Here is a 19,029-nt window from a genome sequence, read left to right as displayed (position 1 = left end):
GGAAGTGATTTTAAGTACGATATCGTTCTTATAAAAGGCGCGTAGGTAGTAGTTTGTGCTTTTGAGGCAGTCTGCCGCAAAAACCTCTTCTCTCTCTCTTGAATTTGCTTGACGGCCTCCCTGGCCGAGCGGTGTTGCCGGTCAAACGCTGCGGAAAACGTGGAGATAGCGGATTCGAATACCGCCGTAACCATGGATGTATTCTTGGTGATGTCCTTCTCTCAATTGTTTCATCTGTCTTTCTACTTGTCAAAGGCGTATAAGCCTAGATTGAGCTCACAAGCCTGCACATGTATGTAATTTCAATAAAGCAATAAATTTGGTTGCTTGAATCCCGCTGTTTTATTTTAATTTTCACTCAGTAAATGTTACTGAACCCCAACCTTCACCATTCAATTGCGCTTCGGCGATTTATCATACATTCCTACTCAGATGAATTGGTTAGAGCCCCTCGCAGGGCTGATGCTAAGATAACTACAACATATGAGTATGAGTTTGTGTTTTTATTCTCTCTCAAAGCATAGAGGATAAAAGCGAGTACCACCGATCCTCTTCACCATCCTTAATTCAATTTTTCTTGCTTTCTGCTTATTCGTATTTCAAATATTATGTCTACCACTACCCCGCTGGAAGTAAATGGGCCGCAGATGCTTAGTTTTATGATTAGGATCGTATTTTGCTTTTATCAGTGTAGTCGACACTTTACTTAGATTTATGTAATTAGAGATTTTTCTTTTCGTCATTGTTGGTAAGTTTATTTTTCCTTATTGAGAAAGGTAAATTGTATGAGACTTTAAACATTTGAATTGTTATTTTTTCCCTAAACTCGTCGTGTTTAATGATTTCTAATATAAGTACTATTTACAAATTTATTTTTAAACTACTATATATATAATATTAATATCTTTTTGTTAATAAAGTCGTCAGCGAACATTTCAGCTATCGTTTTTAATGTAATTTATCTCCTGCAATCTATTTATCCTTGTAGTGTTAAAATTAAATTTCAGTTGGAATCTTTCTAAACTAAACTAAACTCAGCTGCGCGACAGCCCATAGAGGGCCAAGGCCTACTGTGCCCATCTCAGTTTTCTTGACCTTGGGCTCTGGGGTGCAAAAGCAGATGTTCCGATCAGGTGGTTAACCGAACGCGGAACCCCAAATGTTTAGTTCCCAAGCATACTTGGTACTCATTTATCGACCCCCTGAAGGGATGAAAGGCTGAATCAACCTTGGCCGGCCCGAGGATCGAACCAGGGACCTGTGGCACGACAGCGTGAAGCGCCACAGCTTAGCGACCGGGTGCCTGGAATCAAATCCAAATATGTTGAGTAACTCTAATACGTAAAATTTCTAGGTTTATGAACTAGTTCCAAATCAACTGATTTATGCAAATACATGTTTATAGTGAACTGTTTATAATGGAAAAATTTCTTGTGAAAAGATTTTTGACCCTGTCGAAGGTTATTGAGTTCGCAAAATATATTTGGTTCTTCAGAGGCTCTAGTCTGCATTCTTATCCAGTGAGAATACGTGCTAAGCTTACGAAGCAAACCTTTGCCACGCATTTTGGAAAGATTTGACATTTTCATTCCTTTTTTGTTTTTTGAAAGGACTTGTGTGGTGATTTTTGTTTTGTTTTACAATTCTCTTAGTGTAGTTCCACTTGTTATGTTTAACTCTATTAATGGCTTTTAAAATAAAACTTCTTACTTATTTAAAAGCGCATTGCACGGTAATATGTCTTTCCAACATTTTTACAAATGTTCAGAAACTATTCAAAGTATCCAAACGTTTTCTTTCTCTTTGGAAAAATGAACTGAAAATTAGTGTAAAAAGACAGTGTTAGGTAAAAAAAATTTTTATTTAATTTTACCGTAAAAGCGATTAACGCGAATTTATGCAATAATCTTTAAATTCAAGTTTCAAAATTTTCTTAAAAATTATTGTATATGCTTTAGAAATGGTGCTTTTTCATTTTAAATTAATGAAAAAGCAATGTTTAGGGTACTTAAATCATACGTTTTTTTTCTTAGTTTATTTTACGGTAGTTAAAAGTAATTCTCAGTTTTTCTTAAAAATCAAAACTAAAGTTCTAGGTGCAAGTCTTAAGGTCCTCCCCCCGTATTTTTTCCATTTCAACAATCTCTTATTAACCACTTATTAACAATCTGATTTAAAAATTTAGTAATGTTATTTCAAACTTATTCTTTAATTTCAAATTTCACTCAGTGAAGTTACCTGTTACTCTTTTTCAATCTAGAGTCAAATTATAACTACACATTTTTAGCTTGATGCCTGGACTTATATTTCTGAAAACTACATTGTCTTCCCGGGGATTGCCACTGTCTACATCAGTGTATGCAAAGATGGTCTTACAGCTAGGTCTTACATCTAAAGATAAAAAGTTATGGAAATCACTTTATTAGATTTCTTAACTGATTTTTTTCGTACTTGCATTTGAATTTCGTACCAAAAAGTTAATCTTCTAAGCTTTTTGTAGTTTATGTTAAAATTTCTCTATCTAATTTTACAAAAATTTTATTCTGCAAATAAACGAACCAGATTAATTTTTAAATAGAAGTTTTTATAACCTCAGCAAATAAAGTAATGAAGCGGTTTTCATTTAACATTAAAGTTAAACCTTTAAAACGACTTTTAGTTTAATTATTCTTAAACGTCTCAGATAGCATAACAGATAGTAACGAGAGGTAGATGGGTCTTATACACATTTTGTCCGCTTAATTTCGCCACCTTGAAATTATGATTATATCTGTATCCGGCTATTATTAAAATATTAAATTTTCTTCAATCAAGTTTAAAAAAAATACTTAATGCTCTAAAGCATGATATTTTATGTAAGTTCGTTTTAAAAACATATCTGATACGTACTTCTAGAAAAAGATACTTTTGAGCACTTTTTCACAACCATTAGTCTTTTTCCCAAATTTAATCTGCAACCGTTTGGTTGCCTACAGTACAGTAAACCTGGTTTTTGTGCTCTTAAATTCTACGTTCAATTCTTATGAGAATATTAAGTACAAAAAAGCGTTAGATAAACGTAAGGAGTTATTTTATTAGCGTTTACAACGTCTAGAACATCTTTTCCGAAAGATTTCAAAACTTGGATAGATTTGATGCATTTTACATACTCAAAAAATCTAATTACATTCTATACAGGAAATTATGGGAAATTTTAAATTGGAGGGACTGTTTTCGTTTACTCAGTATAAAGTTTTAAATGGAAATTTATTAAATATTTTACTTATCAGACGGAATTCAGAGAACGTCTTATGTTTTCCTTTTATCTAGTATTTCATGACAATATAAATCTTGTTCTATGCGTTCTTATTTTTTCATTAAATTTAAGTATTTAATCTTAGCACTTTCTACCAAGTGGTGTAAAAGAATTTTTTAAAATTCAACTTCATATTAAAATTTTATTTCTCCCAATTTTTTTTGTTTTTTTTTTGTTTTGCAAAATTTTATGTTATCATTTTCCACCAGTTTATTCTTGATATAAAAATGTGTATATGGTATTCTTACCGTGAAATGACTTAACTGCTTAAAGGATATGATAATCTAGTCTTATTTTAGGAATTTTTGCGTATTGCATTTAAACAATTTAACAATTAAAAGCTATTAAAGTGAGAATTCCATGAATTGTATTAGTTTTTATTCTGAAGTGACTTCACAAATTTTCAATAGTTAATTTATTTCGCGGAGATAAAATTGTGCAGATTTCTGCATTTTAGAAATAAGTGAGAATTGAGATTTTGCTGCTATATTTATATAATTTTTGTTTTCAGATTGGTGAAACTTAATCAGTACGATAATTGGACATCGACAAGATTCTAGAAAAAGTGAACGAAACATTCCTTTCTATCGTCATTGGATTCTTTTTACAGCAATTTATATATGTTCTTGTATTGGACAACCTTACAGTAGGATAGAACTTATTATGGATATTGTTTAATTAAAACTGGAATTGATGAAATTACAGGTACAAATATCAAATATTACGTTTAGGCCCTATAAAACTATATGTAAAATTTATTAAGTTAAGAATTGTTGTCAATAACCGTAAATTGAAACAGGAATTGAAACAGTGAATTTTTTAAAAATTAAAATCCCTTTGAGACAAAATTTTCCAGCATTGCAATATCAGGGATTAAGTTCTTGTCTTCCAAAAGCTAAGTTTAGTTGGAAAAACTTAAATATGAAATCGTGTAATTAATTTCCCAGCAAAAAAGCATTTTAAATTTATATTTGCTAGCAAAATTAATATAAATATGCATCGAATGCTTCTTGGCTAATTTTTTATGATTTTTTTAATTTTATAATTCAAAAATTGTCAATAGAAGTTAAAATAGAAATTTTATTTTTAAAACATTGACTCGTGACCATAGACACAGATTAATAAACTTTTTTTGTTGAAATACTGTCCTTCACATTTAAATAAGGATAGTACAAGAGTTTCTAAATTGAAGAAAGTTTCATCAGTTTTAGAAATTTTGAGTTCATATCCTTTTTTAAACATAACATAAAAAGCATAATAACATAACATTTTTAACATAAATATTTCAGTATAATTTAGCAAATTTCATTCTTAAAAATTTATTCTAAAATTTTTTCATACTTTATTGGAAATAGGAATAAATCTCTAAAATTTGCTGGTTAGTCTAATTTATAAAACTAAAACTTCTAACATTTTATTTTCAGGAGAAAAGAAATTTTGTGTAAACTTAGTTTTTTTTCTCAAACCCATTTTTGCAGAATCACTCCTTTAAGGATAGATTGGATAACAAATTTCCTGGACTGCATTTTTCTTTAATGGAACCCTCAAGATGTTGAATTGGGACAAGTTTTAAAAAGTTGATTCTTCGTATTTTTACAATAAATTCACAGCCATTCCACTAGAACAAAGTAAAATTAAGAAATTTGTTTAGAATTTAAAAACCTTGCCTAAGATACAAAAAAGAGTCCCGAAGAGATTAATTTAACATTAATGTTCAATAATTTTCAGTTATTCAAGGACTTTATCTGTTTTACTCATATCATATACGATTCACGATTATGTCAAATATAGTAGTCTGCCCAATTTTTAATGATTCTTAGCTTTTATGGGGCTTTACACTAACCATAAAATTTAGAGTGCAAATAAATTTGAACTTTTCAGACATTTTAAAAGTAGAAGAATTCTAAAACTCCATGTCATGTTTATTATAGTAAAAACATAGTGAGCTAAAGTGTAAAAGTGAATTTTTCATAGCCTAAGTTTTTAATGCTTGTCTAAATAGTTTCAAATTTTTGAAATGAGAGCGTGCAAATTAAATAAAATTGGGTACTTCAATGCTCCCTTTTTAATCATGATTTTGCTTTGAATTAATATAAGAGATATTTAAATGCGACTTTATGCAATTCCTAAATTTTATTCACACATTCTTTAAAAGCCTTTTTTAAATTTATAGTGATAAAATAATTGTTTCCCGTTTGTTGTTTCATATTTGAATCTCTAATGAACTATTGTCCCCGAGAATACAATGTGATAGTAGAGTACAATTTGCTAACTTCGCTTTGAATTTTTGGAATGAGATTAATCTTTGTTTACAAGTTCAATAAATTTCGTATTGTAGAAAAAAAAAATATTTTAATGTTTCTGTAATTGGATTGAAAGAGACCAAATAGTTTTTTCAAAAGATAAATTGTTTAGTAGTAATGATAGTAATTATCCTAATACGTCAAAATTTAGTTAAGAATCTGAAAATTACTGCCGAAGCTGAGTAAACCATAGAGTTGATATAGTAGGTAGAGGAACCAAGTCCGCTTTATTCCTTCCGAAAAGACACGCCACAGATAGCAAGCAAAGAGTTACAATCACGTGATGGAAAGAGTGCAATACTTGGCGCAGTATCACAAATGTTGGCGCACTAAGTTTTTAAACAGCTTTATTTCGATATTACCGATGCGTAAATAATCGGAGCATTTGAAAGAGAGAAAAAAAAAATATTTTCGTTAATCATATTTCTTTAATATTATTAAATGGGTTTTTAAAACATGAGGAGTTTTTTTTCTCTTAACAAATAATTTTTAATTAAAGTACTGCCTTTATTTTAAAAAATTCAATAGTTCTCGTCTGTACCCTTAACACTATTTCTTAAAATTTATTCATTATATAAAAATAAGAAACGGTATTCTGCATCACTTATATTTATTACTATATTCAGAAATTTTTTTTAAAAATGTTTTTATTGCAAAGACCTATTTAAAAAAAAAAAAATTACTAATATATATTGTAATAACTATTGCTATTTTTTTAAAAAAAAATAATAACTTCGATACAAAAATCAGGATTTTTTTTAAATCTACCAGGGCTTAAAATGTGAATTTGAAAATGTTGCCCTTCTTTTTTAATGAAACACAAGTTCGTTTAAAAAATTAATTTAATCTTTACGTTTTAAAAGTTTTATCATATAAAACAAATTGTAAAATTGAACAGATTGTCTGAAAAAAGTTCGATGCTTAGAAATAACGTTAATGTTGCAACACTTTTATCAATTTTATTTATGCTCACCAAGAGACTGCTCGAGAGGTAATATCAAATTTCGGGAAAAATAGTTTCGGGGAAAATAAAACCCGTTTTTAGTAGAACAGATTAGTTAGAAAACATATTTTTGATTAAATTTAATTACGTTTAGAATTTTATTTATATATTGAATACATTAAATTATTTATACAATAAAGATTATTTACATTATTAATTTAGAATTTTGACTTCTTTTTTTCCTGTCACTTAAAATAGATATTTTCAAAAATAAACTGCTGTTGAATTTTAACTTAATACTCAACAATTTGTCTAAATATGAAATAAAATATTTATTCTAATATAAAAGTTTTCAGCTCCGAATAGAGAAAAATATAAGATTAAAAGCATTAAACTAATCAAAGAAAATAATAAAAGAGTTTAATTAGAAATTTTACTTTGTATTTCATGTACAATCTAATTCCATAAATTACTAGGAAGTTTAAATTGTACACACAAAGAGACTAGTAGAAAAGCTTTCGAAATTTAAACAAAAAATACTTAAATAAAAGAGAAAGCAATTAGAATTTTTACTTTGTACTAAATGTAGATTGAAACTAATGACGAACTTATAATTAAAATATCTTACTTTTATTTGTGATAGAAATTGCAATTTATGCAACTTTTTATGAGGTAAATTTATGCAACTATTATAGGTCAATGTATATTTAATAATTTTTATACAGAAAACCAGTATCTTAAAAAGTAGCAGTTAAAAATATTTTACTTTGCAAATAAAAGAACCATAATCATTTAATGGACATTAAGAAAATTACAATGCCCATTCATAAAAAATGTAATTTTCTTAAAAATAGTAAGTGCATTTAAAACTATATCTTTTAGCCAGCTGCAAATTAAATATATACAATCTAGATAAAGGTAAAAACAGTTGAAATTTTACAAGAAAGGTTCACGATGCTAAATCTTTGCACCACAGCCAGCTGTTAGCCTTGGCCGTCTGAGCAGTTTATTCCATACCAATGCATAACATGCGCTAATTTACTGCACTAATTTACTCCTATACAAACTTATCCACTTCTATGTTATGTTTTCTAAATTTGTTGCACTAAATCAAACTAATTCTACGCTTTAATATACTAGTAAAATAAAGTATTTCCAATAAAGCAACTATTTTTAAATAAAAAGAAGATAAACAAGTACTTAATGATTATATTAAATATACCTTAATTTATTTTCTAAATAGTACATAATTTGTATTCATTTTATGTATAGTAACAGAATTATATAATTTTATTAAAAATTAACACTAACACTTCTATACACTATTTTATATTTAAATACTAAAAATATTTCATAGAATTTAATTATTCATCAAACATATAAGAATATACAAATAATTTGGTTTTTAAGCATTCCTATGTAATTTAAAAAACACAACTTCTTATGTACCATATTTTTTATTTAAATATATATATTTAAAGGAAACATTTTAGAACAAGATAAATATTGGGTTTTAGTAATCAAGAGGTAAAGATATACAAAATCTTCAGAATATACAGAAATGATATCGACATTTAAAGAGAACTAAAACAAAACCGAAAGTTTACTCAACTGTTCCTTGGCGCTAAAGTATCTCGCCAAGGAAGCCAACAAAGCTTTGCAGCTATTTCAGCTAAAAATAGAATATATATTGAAATATACTTAAACATTATAAGTTTAAAGTTTAAGAAACAATAAAAACTTAAGTTAAATGCAAAAAAAGTGAGCAAAAACGAGCGTAATTGATTATTGAAGCAAATAAAACATGATTATCAGAGCATGACTGAGTATCGGAAAATTTTTAAAATCAATTTTAAAATAGAAAAAGTGAAAAAAAAATGTCGCCCTTTCTTGTAAAAAGTTATCGGACAGTCCCTAGAAAACTTCTCCGTGCAGCAAAATGCTCTGGACTTTTGTACCATTCTTATTTCTGAATTAAAAAGACAGACAGTTAATTGCATCAGACGATCGCAATGCTAAATGAATGGACGGGAATCGAAGCGGTCTAAGTGAACGGCAAGTTTGGGCTACAGTCACGTGACTTTATCTTGTCCACGGGTCGGGGGTTATTCTACTCTCTCTACCCAGTATTTCAACTCTATGGAGTAAACGACACTATCGTGATTGTAACCAGCTTTCTCTCAAATTAAAAAATTAATTTTTACATTATTTAAAATATTTGAAACTGTATTTAAAATAGTTCAAAACAATTACAACTTAAAAAACCAGTATCATCGTGATATCTCTGTGCAAAAGATTTGCTAATGGGGAGCAAACAGCTGGTTTTATGACTTAAAATGAATACATTAAAAGCGTTTTAGTTACCGTTGCCCCTGAGATCAATCTAAATGTATAATTTTTGTTTCATTTCATCCAAAATGGATTGATTTTTCACAAATAGCTATCGTAGAGCCGTGGTGGCTTAGAAGGACGGAGCGTTCGCCTTCCAATGAGGTAACCCGATTTCGAATCGAATCCCGAATGGCTGGTCTATAAGAATTCCACACCCAGATCACACCGACCACAGAGCTGACGTAAAATATCCTTATTGGTGAACGGATTATGAGTTAGTCCCAGGTTAACAATGGGATGTTTCTGTGATTTTCCTTTCCATGTAGCACAAATGAAAGTTCGATCAAGAGATCAAGACAAATTTCTCCCAATACTAACTAGATCCAGGAATTCCCTTGTCTTATGAATTAGGTTGCATGGTTCAATAGTGAAGAGCAAAAAATTAAGTACCCTGTCTTAATTTGACGATATTTTGGCCACGTGAGTTAAGTTAGATTGTGATAGTGTACTGTAAATTAGTTTTCCAGGGACAACCACGGATGGAGAAATATTTTTTATAAGCTTAAGTTCAGACAATGCCTCTATGACAAATTCACTGATCTTTAAGCAAACTATGAGCCACAGATCTAAAAGATAAGTGTAGAAGCTTGAACGGAAAATTCCTACAAGTCTGAACAGTATGATGTCCGAATTGGTAGAGGTAGAAGGCCGTTCTGCGCTCCATCTTCGAGCTTCACACTCGTTCAGAAGTCTCTGAATTTACTCTTGTACAAAGTTCACAGATTAGTAAGTGCAGGAATAACCATGGAGTCGAGGACCTGGATTGTGAGTTGAGTCGTAGATTCGCGACTTGAAATCTTTGGGAAGTCCCAGCGCTTGCAAGATATGAATTTCCACACGCGTGTCAACTATTCTAATAAAATTGTTTTAATCAAAAGTTTAAAGGTCTCTGTTGGCCTAGTAACTAAGGTCCTGGACTGTGACACTAGGTCTTCAGGTCCGTCTCCTGAAGTCCTTGTAGAACCTGACTTCGAAGAGTTAATAGCATAAAAGTTCTTTGCAGAATATTCTAGTTCTAATTGAACCAAACTCTTTCAGATTAGAGAACATAAAATTACTGGTCTTCTTTGACTAGTACAAACAGTAGTCTCAAAAAATGATTCCACTCTCATTCAAACTTTAGTTCCTCTCTTGTCTTCACTGTGACTTCTTGATATTGATGAATAGCCTGTTTACTTCTGGCCCGGATGACCCAGGAAGTGTCATTCGAATCTGTTCAACACGATATGGTTTTACTTCCAAATTAAGTTTCACATTAATGCAGTATATTATAGGTGATAATGTACGAATAAGATTTCTTGAACTCTCAATAAGCTATAGTCTAAAACTTAAATTAACATAAACTTTCTCCTGTAAAGGGTAAAATTCCTCGAAAGGTAAGTTATATATCAATAAGAGGCATTAGTGCTAAATTTACGATTGAATAAAGTGGTTTAACCATTTAAAAGGAGAAAATAAGTTAGTCATAATTGTAAAGAAATTTTGAAAACTAAGTTACAGAAGTTCAGGGAGAATAAAGATTTAAATCAAACTCTTACTTTCATTGAAATGTTGTATGCAGAAAAATTAATACGAAACCATAGATTTTAAATGAAATATTTTTTTGCCCGGGATTTAGAGAATTTCAAAATTTGCATAACTTTATAATAACAATAATTAAAAATGCATTTCACCAATTAAATAAAAAAGTCTCCTTTTGGGTTCAAGCCTGTTGGGTTCAAAATAAAAACCTGTTGGGTTTAAATTTAAAACTAATCCACGAAAAAATCTACTTTTGAATTACGCATGGTAGTACAATATTGTAAAAGTAAAAATTTTTCTTTTCAGCTAATATTTTTAATTTGGTAATTTTAAACTAGTGTTGGGACTTAAGGAGCTGTGTGAAGTTATCTGTTAAGATTTGTTAGAAATAGCGTTTTTATTAAAGTTTAGCTTTCAGATTGAAAAAAAAAAAAAAGAAAAAAAAACCCACTGAGAACTTGACCTTTTTACTTTACGCAATTTGTTTTAAGCTACATTTAAACTGTCATTTGATGTCAAATGTTTAAGTTATGTTCATGTTTTTGGTTGAATTGATTACTGCGTAAATTAATGACTACGTTCGTAATCCACGTAACCTACGTAAATTAATGACTCTCATTCTTTGCTAATATTTATTTTCTATTCCCTGATAATGTAAATTGATTTTTGAAAAATTCCAGCATTGGAGAAATACTAAAACGCGTTAGTTTATTAAATAAACAATAGAATAAATCGTGAAACAGCACTAAATTTGAAAACCTCAAAAGCATTATTATGAGAAAGCTTTTAATTTTAAACTCAAAATAGCACGTCAAAGAGAAACGAAACTTTACACGGAAAACAGTTCCATATAAAATCTTTAAGTGAAGGTAAGCTTAATACTAAAATATTAGGTTTAATATGAAATTAAAAAAATGAGTTTGTTTTCATTTTAAGTAACTACTTTTGAAAAAAAAATTTCTCTCCTTTTTTAATTTGTTTTAAAACTCGAAATTCTATTTCTTATAGCTCATTAAATAAATGTTATAAGTCTTTTATAAAATTTAATGTCTTATTGCAAAAATATTCAAATATGGAAAAACCATATTCAAAAAGCATAAACGAAATGTCCTGGAAAAAGAGTTTATTTTTAGAAGCTAAAAATAGCGCCATGAAAACTAGCATCAGAAAAAGCATTCGTGACTAAAACTTAATTTTTTTCTTATGGGTTACAAAGTGTTGCGACTGTTGGCTTGGTACTAAATTGCTAAATTTAAGGTTTAAATGTATTTAATTGGATACAGATATCAACGTTTTAAATGTTTGCAAAATTCTATCTAATATGTAATTTATCCATTTTGAAACGCGCAACTGTCTTTAAAGTTCTTCTGTATATTCTTGGTGAATTTCATGTGATATTTGTTATCTTGTAACATTATCTATATCTCCTGTAGTAATATAACTTATTGCTTAAACCAGTTTTTCCCAAAAGATTGTTAGTGGATTGTAAAATGTATTGATTTATAATCACAAGCAATTTCTAAACTAGACAAAGAGTTAATCTGGCTGTTAATATTTATTGGTATAGATTCAATGTTAACCTTATAATCCTTTTACAAAATTGGTTTTGATATTTTTATAAACTGTTGTATCAATATTAAACAAATTAAAGTGAGATTTCAGAGTTGCAGTGTATTTTAACGGATAGTTTATAGCAATAGCAAAAATAGTTTGTAGCAGAGTTTATAAAAGGTTTTTTTTTTAAGGTTAAGGAGCAGAACAGGCTGTTACATTGCAGAATATTTCGATTAAACTGCTAACTTTAATATAGCACCATAAAATTTTAACTTATATTTCGGATTTAAAATAGGCAGATACTTCGTGCTATATTACAAAGAAAATATTCGGCAACCTTTTATTGCAAAAACTTCAATGCGTAAAGCGGTAAATCAACGAACAGAATTAACTTCGTGTAATTTTTATCAGATATTTAACTACAATAATCGGCATTCTAAAATTTAAATTTAAAAAAAAATTAAGACACGGAAAAAAATTAATTTGTTAACCGAACCGAGGTTCATAATTTTTCAGAAGAAAAGAACTGAAAGATTGCAATTACGGTAGTTGCAATGTACTAGCGTATTGTGGTCCTCGGAGAAGGTTTAAATAGTATATATAATTTTACTAAAATTTAATAGTAAATTTTTAAATTTATGTCTAAAATATAGGTATAAATTCATATGCACTTGGCAAATCAAGGTCTACGCTTCATACGGCTAAAGTTTTCTTTAAAGTAGATTAGAAATTTAAAATATAGTAATTCTGTAGTTTTGAAATGCTACTGTTTCAAACCTCCTAAAAATTCAATCTGTCTTTTTTAAAAGAGGCAATCTTAAATTTGGATTCATTTAAGAGAACCTCTTTTCAAAAAGATTTAAAGATGACACAAAAGGAAATTCCATATTTAAACGATTTTAAATTTAGATAATTGGTTTTATAACTAGTTATTTTAAATAAATTGTTTACTTAACCTAAATAGAATTTAAGCTAGTAGAAAAAATAAAATTATGAAATTTTCGGCCTTTTTATAACGCGTATATTTACAAGTAAAACTAGGAATAAAATTGTTAGTCTCATTTGTTAAAAGAACGAAACATATTTAATACAACACAAATTGAATCTTAAAGTTTTTATAATTTGCAATCAAACAATTTGCACATGCTTATTTTAGTCCTTGCATGGAACTTAAGTTTAATCCTATGGACTAGTTTTCTTAGAAAAATGTACTGAATTTTTAATGTTACATTATTGCATCTGTATTTGTATAGCTGTTACACCAATGTATTTATTCTGCTGAAGTGTTCAGCTCTGAAACTTAAGATATGCTGTAAAACTTTAAACAAGTAATGTAATTAGTGTGTTTAATAAATTTCAAACGTATAATGTAATCAGTTTGTGTAATTAATAAATAGTTTTGATTCTGATAGTTTTGAGTCTCTTAGATTAGTAAATGTGTCTTCAAACTAAAATTGTTAACATCTTGCTCTTTAAAAAAGTTACTCAACTGGACTCAACCATCTGAGAGGTGCTAACTGAAAGGGAAAATGTTAAATATTATTCTATTGTTCTATTGGCAGCATATTCTGAAACATTCTAAATCTAAGGTAGTCCTACACAATGAGACAGAGGTCACTATTTTAAAATTTCTTTTAATTTCTTCTGACAAAATGACTTGCATTTCTGGAATTTCCATTTTCAGAAATGAAATTTAATGTTAAACGTTTAAATTTTTTGGATATGTTGGTAAAATTTAAAACTTTTAAGCATCGTTTGAATAAGTTGTGTTCATTTATATTCTTAAAACTTTTATTTTTCTTTGGACACGCAGTTTGTACACCCTTGTGCAAATTAATTGAAACAAGCTTTTTCTTTCGTGTTTTTTAAAGAAGATGTTTTGGGGTTGTTTCGGTTACAATGGGGTTGGACCTTTGCAGCCTATTGACGGTATGATGCGTTCTGAGCAGTACATTACTATTCTGGGTAAAAAAGTTGTTCCAGATATGAAGAAACGATACCCTGATTGAACAGGGATTTTTCAACAGGATTTAGCTATTTGCCATACGTCCAAAATTGTCAAGAAATTCATGTCTGAGAATCAAATTGCGACATTGGAATAGCCAGGGAACTCTCCGGATATCAACCCAATTGAGAATCTCTGGGCCATATGCAAGAATCGCCTATTAAATATGGACTGTATAACTATGGAGAAGCTAATCACGGCGTTAATTCATGTGTGGTACAAGGACACAAATATTATAAATGACTGTAAAAAATTAATGGAATCCATGTCGAATCGTGTCCAAATGTTAATAAAGTGTCGTGGAGATCATATTATGTACTAAAAATTTTTGAGTTTGTATAAATTTAAATAAAATAGCATTTTCTCTTAGTTTTCTGAATTTATTGAGTTTGTTTCAATTAATTTGCTCAAGGGTGTAAGTTATCTGATCAAAACTACTAACCGCTCAAGTTTTTTTTCTAAAGAGATGAGGCAAAAAAACTTTCCACTTTTCAATGGTTTGTGTCAAATAATGTTCAGTTATATTTAAACACTTGAAAATAGAGCCTAAACTGCAGTAGAGTGTATCTCAAACTATAGAAATACGAATATATATATAATACGAATAATACGAATATAGTCTATAAAACTCACATTTCACTTCGCATATGGTCAAATTTAACTTCGAAATATTTTCCTGAACTGTTGAATGAGCATAGTTTAATTCCTCTTATAGTTTCAAAACTTATGTCAATGATTTAGACTGCGTAAAATTTTTTAAAAGCTCAAAAGTGTAAAGCAACAGTATTTTTGAATGAAAAAAAATTTTTACGTTAGGCTTGCATGAAAAGCTAAATTTTAATTAACAAAAACTTATTTTCAAACAAATCTTTAGGTTATGTTCTAAAGAATTTCCACGGTAATTAATAAAATTTGTGAAATGAAACGATTACTTTAATTTTTAACTTCTCAAACTTTAAAATGAAATTTTTTTGATCTTTGGCTTTTGGATCCAAAAAGTCTTTTTGAATATAATATTTCTCAATTTTACTCCACTTTTTTATAAATGTCGGACCTAGAAAGGTTATTTACTATTCACTTAATATCCCTGATGCACCGTAATATGCAGTCTATTTCGTTGAGTGGAATTTACGTTATTTATTGCTGCTTCTAAGAACTGAAATTCTTTTCGAATAGTTATTATGAAATTATTACAGAATGAACTATTGAACAAACTTGAATCATAATCATTAAAATGTTAAATCATAGCTGCCTAGGTAGACAATATATTTAATTTTAAAATAGTAAAACTTTCACCTTGTCCGGTACGGGAAAAATTCGTGTACCGGTAATCCTAAACTACGTAGTTAATCTGTTTTCCAAAAGCTGTTGTCATAAATGCCTTTTAGTGAATTATGCCATTTTTATAATCATTGTAAGTCCTAAACAGACATTAACTGTTAAATCCTTAACAATCTCTACGTAGGATTTTTTTGTTCTGATAACAAAAATTGTACAAAATTTCTCAATGAGGAAAATTCAGAATATTGTAAAAAATTAAGAGTTGTAAACTAAATTTAAACCTATAAGCGGTAAAGATTTGAAGAGATGTAGTTGAGTATACTTATTCTGAATGAAACTTTAGTATTTTTTGAGGAAAAGTAGTTATTACGAGTTAAGCTAGTAAAATTTATTACTGGCATAAAATTTTATCTCTCATTTTCTCCAGGACACTTTCTGGAACACAACTTATTATTTGCTTTTTTGGGGGATTATTACGCTTTGGTAATTTATCCTTGTTCAACCAACATTTAAACCAACTAACAATATTGTTTTACAGACATTTTCGATGGTAAAACTATTTATGTATACCACTATACTTGGAATTTAGGTAAACTAATTTCATTTTTAAGTACAGAACTGCAGTTTTCGTACCAAAATTATTTTAAAAAATTGACATAATAATTTTATATTATATCCGTCGTTGAACTGCTGACCCAATTTCAGGTTTACGACTACTAATGTTCAACTCCACAGCCTTGTAATTTCGAACCAATCCAGAAGACAAGGAAACTCCTGGATCAGTACCCCCAGAGGTATTGATTTGTTAATCGAACCCACACACTCTTGGACATAGGCCCAATGTCCTACCAACCAGACTATCGCGGCCCTGACATAATTATTTGAAAGAATTAGCCCGTATGTATAACTAAAAATGTGCTTTTAAACGAAATATTTCTGCAATGAGCCATTAAATTGATTGTAATACGCATAAAATATATATCAGTAAGCAAATAAAAAATAAATAAATAAAACTATAACAGTGGGAAATTAAATAAAAAATGACTACAGGCCCTGTTAAAAATTTTAGTTAACCTCGACACCAAATGTGGTGGCAACTGGACACCAAAATTTTTACAGTGCACGCAAGATCTAATGTGAATTTCAGTCTTCAACAAAAAAATTTTAAAGTGTTAACTTTCCTTAAACAGAGATGTGCGACTTTATTTGCTTAATATACTTCTATTTTTATTATCTGTTAACCTTTTGCTTACTGTTGGTACAACTTATGGTCCAAAATATCAGGTGCTATCAGACGCCGTAGGTAAGAAATTAAAGTTCACACAACCTTTCAAATTTCATCCTTGGCAATTTAATTAAAAGAAATTGAGAATATGGATCATGTTACTCTAATAGTTTTGTCGAAGATCAGTAGAATTTCTTTTTTCAAGCGTGCTTAGTTTCCTTTTTTTCTGTTTTCTCAATTTCAATTATATGCTGCCATAATGAAAGTCAAAAAAGCACTTCTTGTATTGCACCACTATGATAGAATTGATCATTTTATAACAGTAACAGATGAACGATTTGTTAATCACTGAAGTTGGTTGCTTTGGTTTTACCGAAGAAATCTAATATTTGACGGTTTTGGTAGTTTAACCCTTTGAAGAAGATGAGACACCGATATCCCCTTCATATATACACATATATTTTCTGACGCTCCAATTACAAGAAAAAATACATTTTGCTCTTTTAGTTATAAAAAAACACAGTTTAACAGTTACTAAAAAAATCTGTCAGATGATCGGAATTATATTTGCACTGAAATATAAAACCCAAAAAAAGCTGTTTGAAATGTTTTTTTTTTTCATTCATATCCAAAAATTTATCATTAATAGATTTTATAAATTAATAAAGAAAATCGGTGATGATCTAGAAATATCAACAATGAATAATTGTTTCATTTAAATATAAATAATTGCAAAAAAGTGCAAGCTAGAAAAATTATTGTAGGGGAAGAGAGCCGTGTTTGGAAGATTTTTCCTTTAACTTCGAAAATGACACAGGTGTTTCATGCTGTACTTCATAACCATAAATTATCAAAATACTAAATATAATATTTTCACTTATTTTACCTAAATTAATACAAAATAATGAAAAATGTGTGGAATGAAAATTCCGCGCCAAAGAGTTGAAGTCTTTTTTGTAAAAAAGAAACAAGTAATGCTATCTGTGCAATAAAAATAAAATAACGTAGTTTAATGGAAATAAGTCTTACAAAGTAGGAAGAATAGTAGAAAGCCTTACAAAGCTCTCAAGGGAATATTAATCAATGAAGTGAACTTTGAGAAATCAATAAAATTAACGAATGATTCAGAATTAGCGGTGCTTTTGTACAAAGGGTATATTCAAAAAAGCAAAGCGAAGGAGTGCCGTTTTCTAGGGCATTAGTGGTAGTGAATTTTTTATTAAAATATCTTAATTCTTATTTGGCGAACACACTTATTAAATGGTCGTAATAAAAGTAAAATACTTCACTGCACTATGAAAGGAAAAGCTCGTTCGTGAGTTCATTGATGAAAATAGATATTAAAAGCAATGCAACTCCTATAATCCTATAATTTGGACTTCCTTATAGTAGTTTCAGTTTCAATGTCTACTTTAATACATCCACTTCCATTTACTTCGAATAAATTAAGACTTGCAGATATTTTAAGCATTGAAGATGATTTTGGCTGTTAAAATTTTATTTTTTGGGTAACATTTGTTTCAGTACAGCGGTTTTGACGAAATCTTATTTTAAAGAAAATAATGCAACAAGTTTTGAGCTTCCATATAGTAGTTTAAGCTTTAATATCTATTTTAATATACTCCCTCCCACTTACTTCGAATAATCAAAGACTTACTGACATTTTAAGTATTGCAGATGATTTTGGTGGTGAAAATTTTATTTTTTGGCCTAACATTAGTTCTAGTACACTGTTTTTGACAAAATCTTGTTTTAGAGAAAATAAAGCAGTAAGTTTTTGACCTTCCTTATAGTTGTTTCAGCTTTAATGTCTCTTTTACGTTTAACTTGAAATGAAAAGCGGAATGTCTGATGCAGCTTGCGTTACATTTCAAATAAAAATAAAGAGGTGCCACGTCTGTAAAATTTAGATTAACAAAATGCTAAAAATGCATTTCTGTAGGTGATTTATTAGGTTGTAAAAAAAGAGTTCTGCAACATCCCTGCTGAAAGATCTCTTTTATAACAATAACTAATCAAAACCTGAAGTTCAGTTTTATCCTAAGTCATTTTGAGCTTTTGATGAAAGTTTAAAACTAATAACATCAAAAAATGACAACACAAAATGAAAATTCAAAAAAGTCGAAATTTTCGCAAGTGTTGCAGAAATTTTTCAACCACCTAATATTACAATGCACAAATTTATTAAACATTAAAACATTGCTGACGATAAAGACTTTTGTTAACTAAATAAAAAAAAAGAAGAAAAAAAAGATGAGTGAAAAAAGAATTTATCTCTTATTCTTATTTGAAATATTTTGAATGAAAAACGTCTTTTTAAATATTTGCTTAAAAAGTGCTTTTTGAGAAATTAAACGAGATATTACTTTGCTTTTTTTAAATAATCGGCTTAAGGAGCTGGAAAAATATCAGACCTTTCCGTAAGTAGAAAAAAACATATTTCATATTTTTGTAACTTTAAATATGTTTTTTCACTATTAACTAAAACATAATAAAGGGCAATTTAAAACA

General features: G+C 29.0%; 1 protein-coding gene and 1 long non-coding RNA gene across 4 annotated transcripts in view; one reads left to right on the top strand and one right to left on the bottom strand.

Annotated features, from left to right (window-relative positions):
* LOC107447180 (protein Wnt-5b-like) overlaps positions 1 to 19,029 on the bottom strand; it is a 415,322-nt gene that overhangs the window by 332,636 nt on the left and 63,657 nt on the right. The window lies entirely within an intron of this gene.
* LOC107440213 (uncharacterized) lies at positions 578 to 13,540 on the top strand. The gene is made up of 3 exons (XR_015428681.1): positions 578 to 748; positions 3,807 to 4,000; positions 8,982 to 13,540. It is a non-coding gene; the product is annotated as an uncharacterized LOC107440213 (long non-coding RNA).

This window comes from Parasteatoda tepidariorum, chromosome 8 (genome assembly GCF_982258835.1).
Source record: "Parasteatoda tepidariorum strain Cologne lab strain chromosome 8, Ptep-v5.0, whole genome shotgun sequence".
NCBI lineage: Eukaryota > Metazoa > Arthropoda > Arachnida > Araneae > Theridiidae > Parasteatoda > Parasteatoda tepidariorum.
The sequence above is the reverse complement of the archived record's forward strand: the minus strand, read 5'-3'. Positions and strand labels throughout refer to the sequence as shown.